The sequence below is a fragment of the Ambystoma mexicanum genome, chromosome 2q (genome assembly GCF_040938575.1).
Source record: "Ambystoma mexicanum isolate Mex_15411 chromosome 2q, UKY_AmexF1_1, whole genome shotgun sequence".
Classification (NCBI taxonomy): Eukaryota; Metazoa; Chordata; class Amphibia; order Caudata; family Ambystomatidae; genus Ambystoma; species Ambystoma mexicanum.
The window spans coordinates 1,364,748,872-1,364,766,435 of record NC_090924.1 but is presented as its reverse complement, the minus strand read 5'-3'; positions in this window follow the sequence as shown (position 1 = coordinate 1,364,766,435).

Below are 17,564 nucleotides of genomic sequence, written 5' to 3'. Positions count from 1 at the left end.
AATTGCACAGTCGTGTTGCTGTAAGTCTTCGTCTGTGCATGGTTCTGTTAAGAACGTGGCAAGGTTCACTGTTTTACATCTCACAACATAGATATGGGGGCTGGAGAGGATTATTTTGTACACAGATGCCGTTTTGGTGGTAAGAGAGGACTTTGACTGTTCTAGGATCGCAAATACCAAGTGTTCCACATACAATGTTACTAAGCACCCCATCACGATGGTGGAACCTTTCTCGATGGCAAAGGCTGCTGCAGCAAGAGCTTGTTCGCATGCAAATTGTCTCTGAATTACTGAGTGTAGTGTACCGCTTTAGTGGGCCAGTGGCTTGTGGCCCATTGAGCTCTTCTGTGTTAGTACCACTGTCATCAGTGTACCGTTTGAGTGTGATAATATGTAGAATTCCTGTGTGTACTCTGGGATGTCAAGAACGGGAGCAGTCAAAATCACTTCATTCAGATCATTGAAACTCTGAACCATGTTTGCGGTCCACTCTATTTTACTGTTTCCTTTTGTGCTTTTTTGAGGCCCTGTAAGAGCAGCCTATTATATGCTGCGTGATCCCAAATCTAGACCCTACAATAGTTATATAACCCCAAGAACTTCTGCATGTCTTTAACAGTGTCTGGTTTGGGTATGGCGTGCACTTTTGCGGCCCTGTCAGGAATAATTCCTTTGCTGTCTGTACAAATAAGCTGTCCTAGGTAGAGCACCTCAAGTTGACAGTACTGGAGATAGGCCTTACGGGCTAACAGTTGCAATAAGGTAATGGAGTCTCTGCGACAGTGTTTTTCACTGTCACTGCACACCAATAAATCATCTACATATTCAATAACTATGCTGGGTACCTGAATTTTACCTAAGTCCTCGTGCAATATCCTGTTAAATATGCTAGGACTCTCACAGTACTCTTGGGGCAAACAAGTGTGTTCATAGCGCTTTCTGCCATGTGTAAAGGCTGTGCGATACTGCGACTCTGAGTGCAGTGGTATTGAGAGTAAATCAACCACTGTAAAATGTGTCGCGTCCTTGGGGGTGCAGCACAAAATGGAGGCCAGGTTTGGAACAAGTGGAAATTCTTTTTGCACTACATCATTGAGGGGTAGAGATCCTGGATCATCCTCCAACTCCATCCTGATGCCTTTTTAATTGAGTATGTGGGCGTGTTACATGGTGAGGTTGAGGGTACTATTATCCCCTGGTGCAGTAAGGCTTGTATTGTATTTCTGATCCCCTCTTCTGCCTCCTTGGATAATGGGTACTGCACCACTCGGGGTACCACTGATCTACGCTTTGGTGTTATTCTTATTGGGGTTAAGGTGGGGGTGGGGGTGGTGCCGTGGCTGGAGCTGCACTGCTCGTGCCTGTAGAGACATACGTTGGGTTTGAATAACCCTCCGGAAGGTGGGTTGCTAGGGGATATATTCCTTTTGTCCACACTGAGTTCTTCCCGTTCTCCCCCACGTCTGCGTCTCTGTCCCTGTTGTGTTTTGCTGTTTCCCATCTGTCATCCTCTGTATCCTCAAACATTTTTCAGAGGTTCAATACTTCACATCTATTCTGTAACTCCCCTTATACTTTGCTGTCAAGAAGGTCGACATGTGGTCTTCCACTTTTCCATCGAAGGAGCCCTCCTCTGGCCAAGAGCGGGGAATCCCTCCTACCCTAGTTTTGGACACCCATTGGTTGTGCTACTTCTTAATCTTTTCACAGTACAAGGGCAGGGCCTTGCATATATGTTCTATGGGTGTCTCTCCCACCATGGTTGCCCTCCCATGTGCCTGTCCGTGGGGCTACGCTAATGCTGCTGCACCACAGTTATACAAGTGTTCGTTCAGGAAACATCCAAAATGACCGAGAATAAAAGCCTGAATGCGTGATTTGGCCGAATTTCGGCCATATGAAAATTCCAAACGGGCGAAAAGTTTGACCTAATAACGCATTCGGTGCTGGGGGCTGCAGGGGTGTCCCCCGCAGCCGACCACAAAAAAAAAGAATGGACCCTGCGGCGCCAGTTCCCAATCACAGAAGTGAAAGGGAACAGGCGTCGCAGGGACACAGCGAGCCTGGCGGCCACCGCAAGGTAAGTGATGGGATGGGGGTGTGGGTGGTGGCGATAGCCAAGTTCGAAATGTTCAAGGGAGAAAAGGCCAAAGGTTATTCCAGAAAAATAATCTTCGGTCTTTTCTCCCTCGAACATTTCCATGTCGGGCTTTCAACTAAGATCCTTTGTTTGCAAAATACAGTTCAGTTTTGTCAATAACAGAAGTTACTGTCGTTAGAATTTTCAGTTCAATTCCCCCACACCACCTATTCTCTATTAGGGAAGTTTATTCACACACACACCAGGCTCTCCCCACATGTCCACCCACAACCCACACGTGCCCCTCCTAGGCCTCCGCCCTACACCATAAAATACACTAAAAAAAACAAGCTAAAATAACAAACTAAAACAACAACCACTACTATTCCTCAGCTCTCTAATTATACAGAGCTCCTATGTATTTCTCTTTTCCCTTATTGTTATTTAAGCAATTGTGGCGCCACCTTCTCCCCTCACTCAGAGAGGTTCCCTCTCTTCCGTTTTCCTTTTCCTTATCCTTAAAAAATAATAATAAAAATTTACAAAAACTTCAACACACTTCACAGGCATGCCACACTCCCAATTCCAGTAGTCGCATGTTCACACTATTCACACTCTTCCATACATTCGCCCCAACATTGTTATCCCTTGCAAGCTATACTCACGTTCGCGTGTTCACCCAAACTCCATTCACAGGGTTCCAACACAGCCTGCACCTCTCCTTGGGGCTGCACCCCACTGCAAAGAGCAGGCAGGACTCTGCAGGTATGGGGTGCTGAGATCACGTAGGCAGGGTTCACCGAATGAAGGCAAGGCCCTTTACCCTCATGCCAGAAAGAATACAACCCTCTAGGGAAAAAGACCAAGAGATCGCTTGTAAGGTTAACAAGATATAATCGTACAGAGTAAAGGTGCCAGCAGAGGACTCTGCTGCCAGAGAATGTTCTGACTCCAAATTAATTGTCAGCACAATATGAACCACCACAGCGTCACTATTGACGACACATGTAGGGTTGAAACCTGCACAATTGATTGGTGAGAGCATATACAAGATCCTGCTCCTTAGGGGATGCCAGGCTATGATTGGTTTTCACCTCTGCCATCTGGCAGCCTCCACGTGGGTCAGCTGGGCTCATCTCTCCAGGGACTGAAGGTCAGGAGCTTCACATGTTTCTTGTTCCAAAGCTATGATCATGAGCTAATCCTCCTACTACATCATTATGGCCTGCACCTGGGAGGATCATGGACTGACATCAGGTGGAAGGGAAGAGATACAATCATGCTGACCCTCACATTCTGTGCTCTATCTCTATTGCACCCCTCGCACCCCAAGGTATTCACCGTCGTTTTGATCTATAATGTATTCCTCACTGTACCTCGTACTACAAAAGATGTTTTTATGGGTAGAGGAGACATGGTCATGCATGTTTGAGTTCTTTATGACCACTGGGTTTATTGCAGGCGAGCTGGGGTCACTCACTCATCGGGGAATGAAGGGACTCTTGGACGGGGTTAGAGAGGGGCGCTGCACAACCTGGTGGGCTGGGTGGAGCTTGGAGGTCTGCAGTGGGCCTAGTTGTGATGAATGGGTATGGCGAAGAGCCTGGTGCTGTTTCACGGCCTTGTAGGGCGTATTCCTCATTGTGACACTAAATAAATGCAACAGTCAGGGAACAAGGGGAAATTGCTGTGGGAATTAGCAGTGCGTGTTCCTCTGTCCTCAGTGTTTCGGCCTGTTCATACTTCAGCGACGGACCTACGTTCACCGTGCAGGCATGCAGGGCTGCAGAAGTCTTCCATAACTAAAATATTGTGTCTCTTTATATGCATGCACTAAGTCTATGCATCTATAATGCCAGTGATATTGCATCAGAGTGGAGTTGCTTTAACCCGACCCTTTCCCCTCTAGCATATTGCGCTATTCATGGGATTCGCCTTATGATATGATATGGCATTTATAACGCGCCTATACACAAGTGTTTCAAGGCGCAACGAGGCAAGGGGTGGGTACAAAGGGAGGACAGACAGCGATCCTACTAGTCCAAGTGTCATTCAGATCGCGCAAGTGCATGGGAAGGGGGGAAAAGGAAAAGTGCACGGGGGAAGGGAGCAGGGAAAGTGAAGTACATGGGAAAAGTGGAATAAATAAGAAAATAAATAAACGGCCAGCTAGTGGCAAGTAAGTGCAGACAAAAGTGCTGGTAGGGGGACTGTAGGGATACAGAACAACGGTCCCCAGGTGCAGGGGTTGCCAGGGAGGCAGTGCAAGTGTGAAATTGACAGGGCCTGAGCCAGAGATCAGAAAGGGGGGCCAGGTAACCCGAGCAGTTTCAGTCAGGAAATCAGCAGGGGAGAGGGGGAGAGAAAGCTGAGGCAAAGAGGAAGGTTTTGAGGTGCTTCCGGAACCGGAGATGGTTCTCCTCGAGTTTCGGGGAGGCATGAAGGTTGTTCCAGAGAGAGGCCCCAGCCGAAGAGAGTAATCTGCCACCAACTCATTGCTTGGAGAAGCGACTGACACTGAGGGAGTTGGAGGCGGATGAGCGAAGAGCTGGAGAAGGAAGATATTTAGGAAGAGAGAGTTGAAGTTATTGCGGCCCTAGGCCCCAGAAGGCCTTGTGTACAATGCAGAGGGTTTTGAACTTAATCCTCGCAGCCACTGGGAGCCAGTGCAGAGATTTCAGTCCTGGAGAGATACGATCCCTGGGCTTGAGGCCAAGGACAAGTCTCGCAGTCCTGTTCTGGATAAGTTGCAGAGGGTGGAGAGTAGAGGCAGGCAGATTTAGATAGAGGCTGTTACAATAGGCCAGCTTAGAGAGGACCAGGGATCTGGAGACAGTGAGCTTCTGGGGGAAAGAGAGGAAAGGAAGAATACCTCTAGGGAGGTGCAGCTGGTAGTGTGACTTGATTGATTGATTGATTGATTAATTTATTTATAGAACGCTTTACACCAAGGCGCTGACTTCTTAGAGACATCAGAGATGTGAGGGGAGAAGGAGAGAGCAGAGTCGAAGATGACCCCGAGGTTTTTAGCCTTGCAGGTGGGAGTAGGAAGAGGGCCAAAAGAGGCCGGCCAATGAGCTGCAGGGAAGGAGGCAGTGGGTGTGCCGATGAGTAGAATCTCAGTCTTATTGTAATTAAGGCATAGGTCGTTGGCGGAACACCACTCCTGGATGGCCGACAGACAGTCCGAGATGAGGAAAGGAGAGGAGGGGGTCGAGGGTAGCCTGAAAATGAGCTGGGTATCATCCGCATAGCACTGAAAGTTGGGATAGAGAGCGGCGATGCGGTGGGCAAGGAGTGCCAGGTATTGTTTGAAAAGCCAGGGAGAGAGGTTAGATCCCTGGGGGACACTACAGGTGGAGAAAAAGATGTCAGAGAGGAAGGACCCCAGTTGGACCTGGGAGGGTTGGTTAGTGAGGAAAGAAGTCAGCCACGCCAGAGCCTGACCAGTGATACCCAGGTTATCACGGAGATGGTTGAGCAGGATGACATGGTTGACAGTATCAAAGGCAGAAGAGAGGTCAAGCAAGATGAGAACGCACAGGGTATTAGAGTCAAGGTTGGTGAGCAGGTCTTCACGGATGTTCAGGAGAGCAGTTTCCGTGCTTCTGGCAGCTCTGAAGCCAGACTGATGGTCATGAAGACAACCAACAGATTCAGTGTGGAGATTAAGCTGGGAGATGGCCAGTTTCTCCAGGAGCTTGCCCAGGAAGGGAGTGATGGAGATTGGGCGATAGTTAGCCGGGCAGGAGGGGTCTGCAGAGGGTTTCTTTAGAAGAGGGTGCACAAGGGAGTGCCACAGGGGGGAAGGGAAGACTCCAGTGATGAAGGAGTGGTTGCAGAAATCAGCCAGGGCAGGAGCCAGTGAGTCGATGTGGTCCTTGACAGTTTTGGAGGAACGGGGGTGAACCTGTTTCGATGAGACTTTCATAGATCGGACTTTTCTAGAAACCTTGTCTGCAGAGAAAAGGGGAAAGGCAGAGAAGGAGGGAGGAGGGGTGGCTGAGGAAGGGCCAGAGGAAGAGCAAGGAGTAGAGGGGGGGAGGCAAAAGAAGAAGAGTGAGGACAGGATGTCCTGGGTTTTAGAAATGAAGTGAGAAGCCAGGGCCGTGCAGAGGGCCTGGAAAGGGACAGGAGAGGTAGAGAACTGCGGCAGGATTGGCCAGTTCCTTGCAGATTTTAAAGAGTTCAGCTGAGTTGTTAGATGCCGTAGAGACGCAGGCTTGGATATGAGCTCTCTTCTTAGTAAGTACAGAGAGCCGTTATTGCCTTTGCAGCAGGCGGCAGGCCAGTTTGTCAGAGGATGAACTTGAAGCACACCATTTCCTCTCGGCCACCCTACACCTGCGTTTTAGGGTGACGAGGTCTGAGTCATACCAGGAGTTACACTTAGCTGTGGGCTTCAGGCGGATTCTCATGACATGGGCAAGGATATCAAGAGTATCAGATATAGAAGAGTGGAGCGTGGAGAGGGCTGTGTCAGGGTGAGAGGGGGTGGAGGGGGTGAGAAGGTGGCGGCGAAAGCCTCAACTGACACGCGTTTCATGGGTCGGATGACCGAGAAGGTGGGTGGCAGTGACGGAGGTGGCTTGGCCTGCGGGGTAGGGAGGGTGAGGTGGGAGGAAAGGAGAAAGTGATCACTCCAGGAGAGAGGAGTAGAGAGAGGGACAGAGAGGGGAAGGTCAGAAGAGATCAGAACATCAAGAGTGTGTCCTGCAGAATGAGTCGGGTCAGAGGGGAGAATGGAGAGTGAGAGAGAGTCGCAGAGGTCGCGAAAGAGTCCAGAGGGGGGACAGAAGGCATCCAGGTGGATGTTGAAGTCTCCAATAAGGAGGAGTTGAGTGGTGGAGGCCAGGAGTGAGGAGGACAGGTCTGCCCACTCTGAAAGGAAGGAAGAAATCTGACCAGGTGGCCGATAGATAGTAGCCACGGTAAGAGAATGGCTCGGGGAGAGAGAGAGCCTGCAGACAAGGCATTCAAAGGAGGAGTAGGCCTGTGTAGGAGTAACGGAGGCAGGAATCCACTCAGGGAAGATAAGGGCTATGCCCCCACCAGAGCGGTTGGGCCTGGGCACGGAGAGGATCTTGTAGCCATCAGGTAGGAGCGTGTCAAAGCTGGTGACGGAGCTGGCCGTAAACCATGTCTCAATGAGACCGAGGACTCTTACTCTTACTCTAAAGCGCCTAGCGGGGTAGTGTAGACTCATTTCCATCCCTGCATAACATACTTCACTAACAATAACCTCTCCTGAACCTTCTTATTGTGGCAGCATCTTACTCCTTGGTCCTTTATTATTACATCAGTGAATGCCCACACTCACAATCCACTGCCAGCCTCCATGGTCCAGCCACACAGCCCACAATATTTTCCTTTGCTCTCTAAATTCTGATGAAAGAAAACATGTATTAGCAATACTATGTTCTTCTCTGGCTGGTAATATAGTTAAGGTATCTTTAATGATGCTCCAGACACATCCCTGGCTTCCCCAGCAACCTCCCTACCTATAACAGTAGGCACTGTTTAACATAGCTTGCTTCCTTCCCCTCACAAAAAATGCAATAGCTTGCTTCCTTCCCCTCACACAAAATGCAATAGCTTGCTTCCTTCCCCTCACAAAAAATGCAATAGCTTGCTTCCTTCCCCTCACAAAAAATGCAATAGCAAGGCTTTCTTCCCCTCTGCATCATAGTTCTTGGCAGCTATTGAGATCACATACTCATTAAAAGCTTTGCCTGAAGTTCCAATTGTATCAAATGCTTACTAGGTGTTGGCATGAATGCCCTGGGGTGCAATCAAACCTACTTTCCAGCTCCTTCACTAGAGGGCTTTTCTGCCAGAGCAATAAACTGAAATAATAAATGAATGCCAATCAGAAAATTGCAAACCAGACTGTGGAGCAGATGCAGATTGAGGGACTAGTGCAGAAAGATCCACTGCAGAATCTATCCTGCTACTTTTCCAGAGCATACCCTGCATTCCACAATATTGCCAGAAGGACAATGTGCTTCTCTGTTCGATAAAATGACAAATCAAGGGGGCGCCTCCCCTGTGAGGCTAGGGAGTTGAGCCAGCTCTGCAAGACCCTACATAAGGGTCTGGGCAAGTGGGACATCACTGGGAGAGACTCTGCCTTAGGGGACAAGGACTCCTGTTCCTGTTAGAACCTCCCTAAACCCTCCACCACAGCAGCGTATATGGGACTACCTGCTATGAAGTATAATCTGACATCTGGGTGTTTGGCTGAAGACAACGCTGAAACAAACTATTTTAGAAAAGGAATAAAAACCTATCTCTTTAAGGAGAGACGTATATTTAAATGGGATGAGTAGGGTGAAGAGAGAGGGAATCGGAAGCAGGGGAAGCCCTCTGACAGTAACACACTTTGGAGAGGCGCGGCAGAGCTGGAGAGAGAGAGCTGTAAGCAGGGGAAGCCCCTTGACATTACTACACCTCGGAAAGCGGATCCAAGAAGATCCGTGGAGCCAGCGACTTTCAAGGAAGCAGAGGACACCAGTCCAAGATGCCAGATGCCCGGCTTTTGCCAGAACTGAGAAGTCGTCGTGAGCCCAGAGAAGAGAACTCTCTGTGCAGTGGTGGCGTGGCCACAAGGAGATCGTGGTGTGAATTAAACCCAACGAAATGTGGCCAAACCATAACAGTTGGAGAGAGCGAAAACTGTTTAACTAGAGGTGTGAAAATACTATAAGGAGATTAATGAATAACCCAGAAGGAAAAGTAATTAGAGACAGGGCACGAATACCATGGAAAGAGGGGAAAGTGCCCCGTGGCTTGTGAAGTGAAGAGTGGAGAAAACCAGAGATAAAGTAGAGTAATTACGAATAAATCAAAATAGCCTATGAACAAGACCAGAGGAGAGACAATCAGAGTGAGAAACCCAGGGACAGGCGAATTTTGCTTGGAACAAGGCATACTCAACTAAGAAAGCCTGTGTTTTGATTCAGGCATACAAGTTTAGCCCAAAGTATAAGCAAGTGTATCAAAGAGAACTGTCAAAAATCTATCCGTCAAGAGAGAACAAAACCTAAGTATGTTCTGAATAAATTACAAGAATTATGAAGGAAGTGTCGAGAGAATGTTCAAAGAGACATTGCTAGGAAAATCTTGGAATAACGAAGAGACATTTCTATACTCGACAACCAAGAGAAAAGAGCCATTCAGTTTGGACCGTGGACATATTCATTTGGGACTTCTTGACGACTGATGAGCACCTTTAGTTTATTTAGATAGGTAGCAATACACTGCAGCAGTAGGGAAAGATAGGCCTTATTCTTATCATTTTATTAAGCATCAGTTAAAATGTCCTTAACGCCTCAGACGCCTTCTCCCGACCAACCACATTACTCATTCCACATTAGTGCGCCAGGTATAAGATGGTTTCTCTTCCCTTTACTTGCCTCTGGGGGGGAATTCTGGAACAAACACCTCATCCTCTACTCCACAGCAGCAAACACAGGATAATGGCATCTCAGAATATCCTGATATTTAACTTCACTACTGCAGCACATTGGCCACAAATAAGGGGCACACTCCCCCCAGATAATGGCATGGCACACTTCCTGGAATGCATGTATTATCTTGCATTCAGCTACAACAGTGTGTTGGTGCACAATTGAGAAGTCCATGTCCAATCCCCCGGACATCTTCATGGACAGTCTGTGCAACCCCTGGAGCTCATTACAGCTGCTTCCTTTCACCCCTTTTTCTTGGGGTACCAGCTTCAGGCTCTACTTTCAGTGCCCTTGGCCCTTTTATGTAGATACAGCTACTATCTGGGATGTGTAGGTACCCATTAAAGAAAGCACAATACGTAGAACGTTAAAGCAATGTAGGGCTTCAGTTTGGATCTTAAGGCCTGCTTGGTTTTAGAGAAAGCTTGGAGGTCTGGGCTCCAATGATTGGTGCAGCCGGGAGAGTGAGACAGACAAGTGCTGTCTTTTCAAGCTGTCGTAGCTGATCAACGTCCCAGTAAACTTACTGTTGAATATAATTGTAGTTGATCCTTAAAGCAGAGGCTGAATTTCTTTTATTCTGGTGACAGACAAAAGGTCTATCATAGCACACAGAGATCAACACTTCAACATTGTTAAGAACATTACAAAGGACAGTCGACTAACCAACATCCTACTATGCAAGGGGCTAAGCACATCATTCACTCTGCTAAATCCACCTCACAGTCAGTACGAATATGGAAAATGTTTCCACAATTCTCGCTAATGGTTTCAGTTTTTCTGCCGTCATGCAATCATTGTTCTGTTTGTACTCACGGAAAGCGGTAATGTTCTGTCTGGTATCAAAGACACAAAGCTTGTCACAAAATGCTTGTCATTCTGCCTCCATGAGAACTGGCCATTAATCTGGATTTAGAAGCTTCATTGCATGTACCAGCTCTTTGTTCTCAATTTCTCTGTGTCTTGCAGATGTGTTTCATGAAGGATTTAATGATGTGCCTGCTGCTCTTTGATGGATATTATTTGTCAAATTCCTTAAGAACTCAGCTTTCAATCTGCTAACACAGCCTTTGTTGTTCGCTTGCTGAAGTTGTATCCTATTAAATTGCATTTGTTCGAAGGCTGTTACGGCAGCGGTAGCATATGGCCTAGATGACACCTCCATTGATTTAAAAACACTATGTTTAGATTATTCAGTCTGCCTCACAAAGCGTCATGTCACCTAGCTTCAGTTATCTGGATAAGTCACCCAGTTCTGTCACGGCATCAAACAATAACACTCTGTCTATGCCAGAGTTTTTGTCACGCTCATTAGCACTCTGAGCAGGGGCTCTAGACAAACAGGAAGCTTGGAACGTGGACTGCATTTGCTGGTATAATCTTGCGTTCCAAACTTCCAAAGTACTGGGCTCCCCTCACCCTATACCTCACTTTCTCCCCCTTCTCCTCCATGCCACCTTTACCACGGAAAAAGGCTTACACGAGTGCTAAATGTAGACCGTTTCATCTGTTCTACTTGCATGCACTCGACTACAGCTGCTTTGCACACCTTGATTTGCGGCCACTGTTGGGCCTTCTAATCTGGAATCTCATTTCCTGTCCGCTGTTTCTGCAGGTGTAGCTGGAGCAGTGCTCTTCTTTAGGCAAGGGTTTGGAGCTAGGGAGAGCACCCATGAGAAAAGGTATAAAATACGCACAGACCCATGAAGAAACAAAGGTATACATTACTGACATATAATATGCCAACAAAATATCATTAAAGAACAAGGTAGTAGATAAAAGAACGTGGACAGACCAACAGAAGCAGCGCTATAAGTTACACTCCGTGTCAAAGGGAACAACTTAGAGAGCTGAACCCATGTGGCACCAGGACTGAAGACGCAGGGATGGAGAAACAGGCTTCAGAACTGAACACAAGCAGAACCAGGACTGATGACATGGGGATGGAGAAACAAAGCTCAGAGTAATACACAAGCAGCACCAGGACTGCGGACGGAGGATGGAGAACAAAGCTCAGAGCTGAACACAAGTATTTTCAGGGCTGGAGGACGCGGGTATGGAGACACATGGCTCAGAACATAACTCGAGCAGAACCAGGACTGAGGACTCGAGGATGGAGAAACAATGCTCAGAGCTGAACACAAGTAGCACCAGGACTGAAGACGCAGGGATGGAGAAACAAGGGTCAGAGCCGAACACAAGTATTTTCAGGGCTGGAGGACGCGGGTATGGAGACAGAGAGTTCAGAACTGAACTCAAGCGGAACCAGGACTGAGGACTCGAGGATGGAGAAACATTGCTCAGAGCTGAACACAATTAGCACCAGGACTGAAGACGCAGGGATGGAAAAACAAGGCTCAGTGCTGAACACAAGTATTATCAGGGCTGGAGGACGCAGCTGTGGAGAACATGGCTCAGAACTGGACTCAAGCATAACCAGGACTAATAACTCAGAATGAACGAAGAAGACTGACAGCTGAACACATGTAGCACCAGGACTGAGGACTTGGGATGAAGGACAATGCTGAAAGCTGAACAAATGTAGCACCTGGACTGATGTCCGTGGGATGGAAGAACAAATGTGAAAGCTGAACACAACTAGTAGCAAGATTGAGGATTCGAGGATGGAGGCAACAAAGCTGAGAGTGGAATGCATGTAGCACCCGGACTGGACTCAGGGACAGAGGAAAAATGCTAAAAGCCAAACACCTGTGGCACCAGAAATGAGGACGCAGAGATGGAGGGAACTTGGCTGAGAACTGAACACAGGTGGCGCCAGTACTGAGGACTCAGGGACGAAGCGAGCAAGAGTCGGAGCTGAATACAAGTGGAACTAGGATTGAGGACTTGTGGAGGGGGGAGAACGACTGAAGAGTTGAAAACAATTAGCACCAGGACTTAGCACAATCAAGGACAAACATGCAGTATCTAGCACAGTTCAGAGCTGCGAGGAGCTGGAATGAGTTCAGTGCCACAGACTGCTGCATTAAGCCTCATAGGAAGAGCCCACAGCGTGCTCCCATCCTGTGTGGGACACCGCTTTTCCTCGCCAGAGAAAGATAATGCTGGGGGGTCCTCCTACTCTTGGGCCACATCTCCACACTTGCACAAGCACACCTGCATTAAAAGACACGAAGAAACACAGTGGTAGTGCGGTGCAAAAGCTGCTTTCACTAAAATAAAACAAGTAAATATATGTGTAAAGATGATACACTAATCAGGCAAAATGATGCATGCAAGATGTGTTGATTCTGCTTGAAATAGCACACTCTACATAACAAGCATTGGCAAAGCTAACCTTTTGGGCGTTCTCCAACTGCAGAACATATCTAAAATGACAGCTTTTCTACAATGAATAACATGTTAATACTAGTCTTTATCTTTGCACTTTAAAACAAAAAATAGAATAACTTGTTAGTACAGGTACTTGCCCTGACTCTACAAAATAAACGGACAAAGGTAAAGTGGGGGGTGCTGCATGTCTCTGAAATCAGGGGGCTGGAGGCACACTTGGTTAAAACGTTTTGTATTATAAAAGGGGCTACACAAGCGCCCATTGCATGTCAGAGAGCTGACTTACAGCCAGAAATGTTTTTAGAAAACCTTAATTCGGCAATCAATTAATGAGTCTGATAACGAGCAGCTTAGCAGCTTCAATGAATGCATTAACCTTCAGACGGGTGTGTTTCAGGCAGACCTAGATGGTCGAATCACGTTGGCGGGATAATGCTTTAGAAAACGCAGAGAATGGGGAAACTGGTGAAGTTATTGCAAGAAAAAATGAACAAGGGCACCTGGCTAAACCCTGATAAACCCAGGTGGGCATATATTTTAAATAGTCACAATAATCAGGGTGAGAAATCACACCCACATTTCTTATTGTACTCCTACACAAGACGAACAGTATTTTTCAAATTTCATCAATCGTTATTGAAAGGCCACATACGCCGTCTCTGTCATTAGTTTATTTGTCAAGCCACTGACTATCACGACCTCTATGAACAGAAAGGAAAAGCCTTCGTGCTCAGTTGCCACTCTCTCCTTTGACGTGCATACACAGAAGGCCTTGAGGGAACCTTTGGCTCTCCAGAAACTTTAGACTCCAACTCCCATAAGCCCTAAACAGCATGGGTAGTGTTGGGGGAACATGGCAGTCGTAGTTCAGAGCATCCGGAGAGCGACATGTTGCAGACCCTGCGTGGAGTTACTGGATAGTGCCACCTACTGGTCTCCTGGTTGCCACGATATGTAAGTGGAAGAGTCACCCATTATGCTGACAATTCCCAATTCTCCATCCTGATCCAGGGGTGAAAGGCTATGCAGCGTCACTCCAAACAACTGTCCAAACTCCATCCAGAAATGGCTGCCAGCAAGTGGCTATTCCCGTTGTGATAGACAGACCGAGCCAAACGACCCACGATTCTGACCGTATTCACGTTTGGGGTTCTTATTTAATGCCAACCCATCTTTTTCTCACATAAACATACAACACAGCAGTCCTGAAGCCAGCAACTCGACACTACTGAGCATTAAATCACTTGTTCCCTAACCATTTCAAAATGGCCACCGGGCCTCTACTACGAACCCTCCGGTATCTGAGCGCTGCTTATTATTACCCACGGTTTGTGGTGCTCATTTATCGATCTCGGAAGGATGAAAGGCTGAGTTTGGCCCCCCGGGACTCGAACCTGCGTGAGCAAGCTCTGCACGGATGTCAAAGCGAGCGCTCTATTTGCTGTGCCACTTGACCGGCCAGCTCTAATTCTCGGCAAGCTCAGCTACTCCTGTTTGGTGGGCCTTTGAGAATCCACTACATATACACAGCCCCCATCCTAATGCAACCCTGAGCCACTGAGACTAAGCATCCTCCACACTTTGCTGTCAGCTCTCAAACGCATGACTCCTCCACAAAGCTGCACACACCAAAGAGCGATTTCTGTATACAGAATCCCAAGGAAAGGGGGCTGCATGTTCAAGAGGACCTCGCTCACCCCTCTATTCCGCTACTGAGACTCCTTTGCCCTACGACGCCTCACGGACCCGCCACATGCACTTCAACCACTAAAAAGCCTACGTGTCTCGGTCCTTACCCCCATGCAAAACATGGTAAGCAACTTTAACTATGTTTCTCCGACTCAGATGTCTGTACCCACCATGTCAAACCCTGTAAAGCTAGTTGCCACCACCTCCATGAAAACAGCACTGTCAGCTGGCTGTAAATTGGCAGAGCACTTTAAAAAAAACAGCAATACATTTAAAAAAAAAAAAAGAATGACAGCCAAATAAATGAAAACATAATCATCAGGAGTGCATGAATTAAACTCAGCCCATTCACGCAGCCCAGCGAGGGCCTGAGTCTCTAAACGTATTTTGCCGCTAAGTAGCACATCTCATCACTTGCACCAAAAAAAGGATCAGCCAAAATCACAAAGGACGCCTGGATGTGTGCTTCTTGCATGCACACATTCAGAGCCCCTTTGCGCGTTTGCGCGTTTGCGCATATCAGGGGCGTTTCTGTGCATTTAAACACACATCCTCGATTCACAAACAGGATGCACTTTGAAACGGGTAGAATTAGTCACATTCCACTGCACCTGTTCCGAAGAGTCGCAGAGCCATGGCCCTGCCCCATTTGCGTTTCCATGCACAGTACAGGGACGCGGATGCATTTCTTTTTGGTTCTCGTGTTTCGCAGAGACAGGTGCTTTAAATGTCTGTGAAATGTGCTCCCAGCCACCACGTGTTTGCTGAGAGCCAGTCATACATTAGAAGAGAATTCCAATACCGCGGGGCGCGAAATCCAAATAACACTGATTTTCCCGCAAAATAGATGCAATTCCGCGAAACAGAAGGTATTGCACATGTGAAGTGGCTTTTCTGTGCATGGTGGATCAGGAGGAAAAGGTATCGGACAGAACATCATTACTGGTCCTGGTCTCCAAAATACCACTGCAGAAGGAGAGACAATAAAAAAAATGAAATTTGAAACAAATGAACATGTTTTGTAATCAATTAGAAACAATCAATAACACTTATAATCGGTCTGTTGAATACATACATCCAAGGAAGATCTGATCACAATACAAAGCGATGAATGCAATACCTGTGTCGAAACATATGGACCTATATGTATAACTAGGAGACTGCAAAACTTGACTACACAATTAATTTGTCTTGATGAGTAATTTTGGAGAGAAATGTAATAATTATCTCTGCTTGCTTCTCTAGTAAAGAAAAAATGACATTTTGTAATGGCTGAATGGGACACGAATGCATGATTAGAGGGAGTGAAAGTTATATATGGTTGTAGTGTTGAGATGTCCTATGTTAAATGTACACAAGTTTACAAACATTTCTTTACATTGAATAAGTGTGTTGTCTTGTTTGATCTTTCATTCAGGTAAATAGAAATAAGACAATACAATTCCATTGAGAGACGTTCAGGAGCACTAATACGTCTTTAAATTATATGTTTCTCTAGCTCCTGTTATCGGGAAAACCAACCAGCTCCATAAAATCATCCAAATATTTGGGACATCAACTCCCATGACCCCTCGCCAGCATAATCATTGAGTCAGTGGTGAAGGTTGATGGCCTGTTCAACGTATTCTGCCGTTACTATGCGAACTCTTGGACACCGTTGGCATCCGTTTTACCAATTACGCGGACGACACTCAGCTGGAGCTGAGTGGCAACTATGAAAAAGACGCAGAAAGAATCGCCAGAGTTTATAGTGCAATCCAGAGTTGGATGACATTTAATGGGATGTGCTCGAATGGAGATAAAACTGAGCTCCTGATCTTTGGCTCTCCACAGGCCCGTGCCAAGCTTCAGGCCCAGTATGTTGGCTTTGATATTGAGAATCATCATAATAAAGTTGCTAGTGAAGTAAAAACCTTGGATAACTCTTGAGCCATCAACGAGTAGGTCGACCCACATTAACACAGTTATACGAAAGACCCAATACCACCTTCGACTGCTGAGATTGGTGAAGCCATATGTTTCGGAAACTAACTGTTCCGCGCTTGTCCTCGCTATTATAATGCCCAGGATTGTTTATTGTAGCTTCTTATTGGTCGGGGCAAATAAGGGCTGCTTAAGAAAACTTCAAGTGCTGCAAAATGACGCGGTCCGGATAGTGAAGAACATACCCGGGCACAAACCCATACTGGCACAGAAGAGGGAGCTAAATTGGCTCCCTGTGAAAGCCAGAATCCCTTTTAAAGCCCTTACAATTGTCCACAAATGTCTGTATGGCCAAGCTGCTCAGTATATTAAAGACTGTGTTACTGTACCAAAGTCTGCCAGAGTAACCCTGTCTGCAGATACCACGAGACTTATCTGCCCCAAGAGCAAGCGGGTCAAAGAGATTGGGTGTTCATTCCTAGTGCAGGCTGCCCAGGAATGGAATAAACTTCCGGCTGCTTTACACACCATAAATGAACCCCTGAAATGTATTAAAACATTTGAAACTGCTTTGTTTGAATGATAATTGCCCGTTCTGGCTATGAACTCTTCTCTTGATGTGCCCTGATGCCTGTGGGCTCTGACGCTATATACATCTATACATAGATAAATAAGATGGGGGTTGTAGTCACCCGACTCCTGTTCCTTACAAAGTACACATGCATCATAGTTTTGCATTTTAAGGAGGGCAAACCCCTCCCACTCCAATTACCACATTTTTGCTGGCAGACCTTTATCCATCTTTTCTGGAAACTAAGTGGCCTTCTACTCTTTTTTAAAAAGATTTATTTTAATAATAAAATGAGTTGGCACCTTAAGCTCCACACTGCTCCCACCTCCACCTGAAACTACATGACCTACTTTTCATAGTAGCATAGTATTTTGTCACTTATTGTCTTACGTATAGTTTTATAATGTTTATATTGATTTTAAGTCGTTCTATGTTGTATTTCCCAATTTAACAGGAGATATTGATACAGTAATAGAATAGAGCAGAGGACTGCAACCATTGGCTCTCGAGGTGTTTTGGCCTACAACTCCCATCAGGC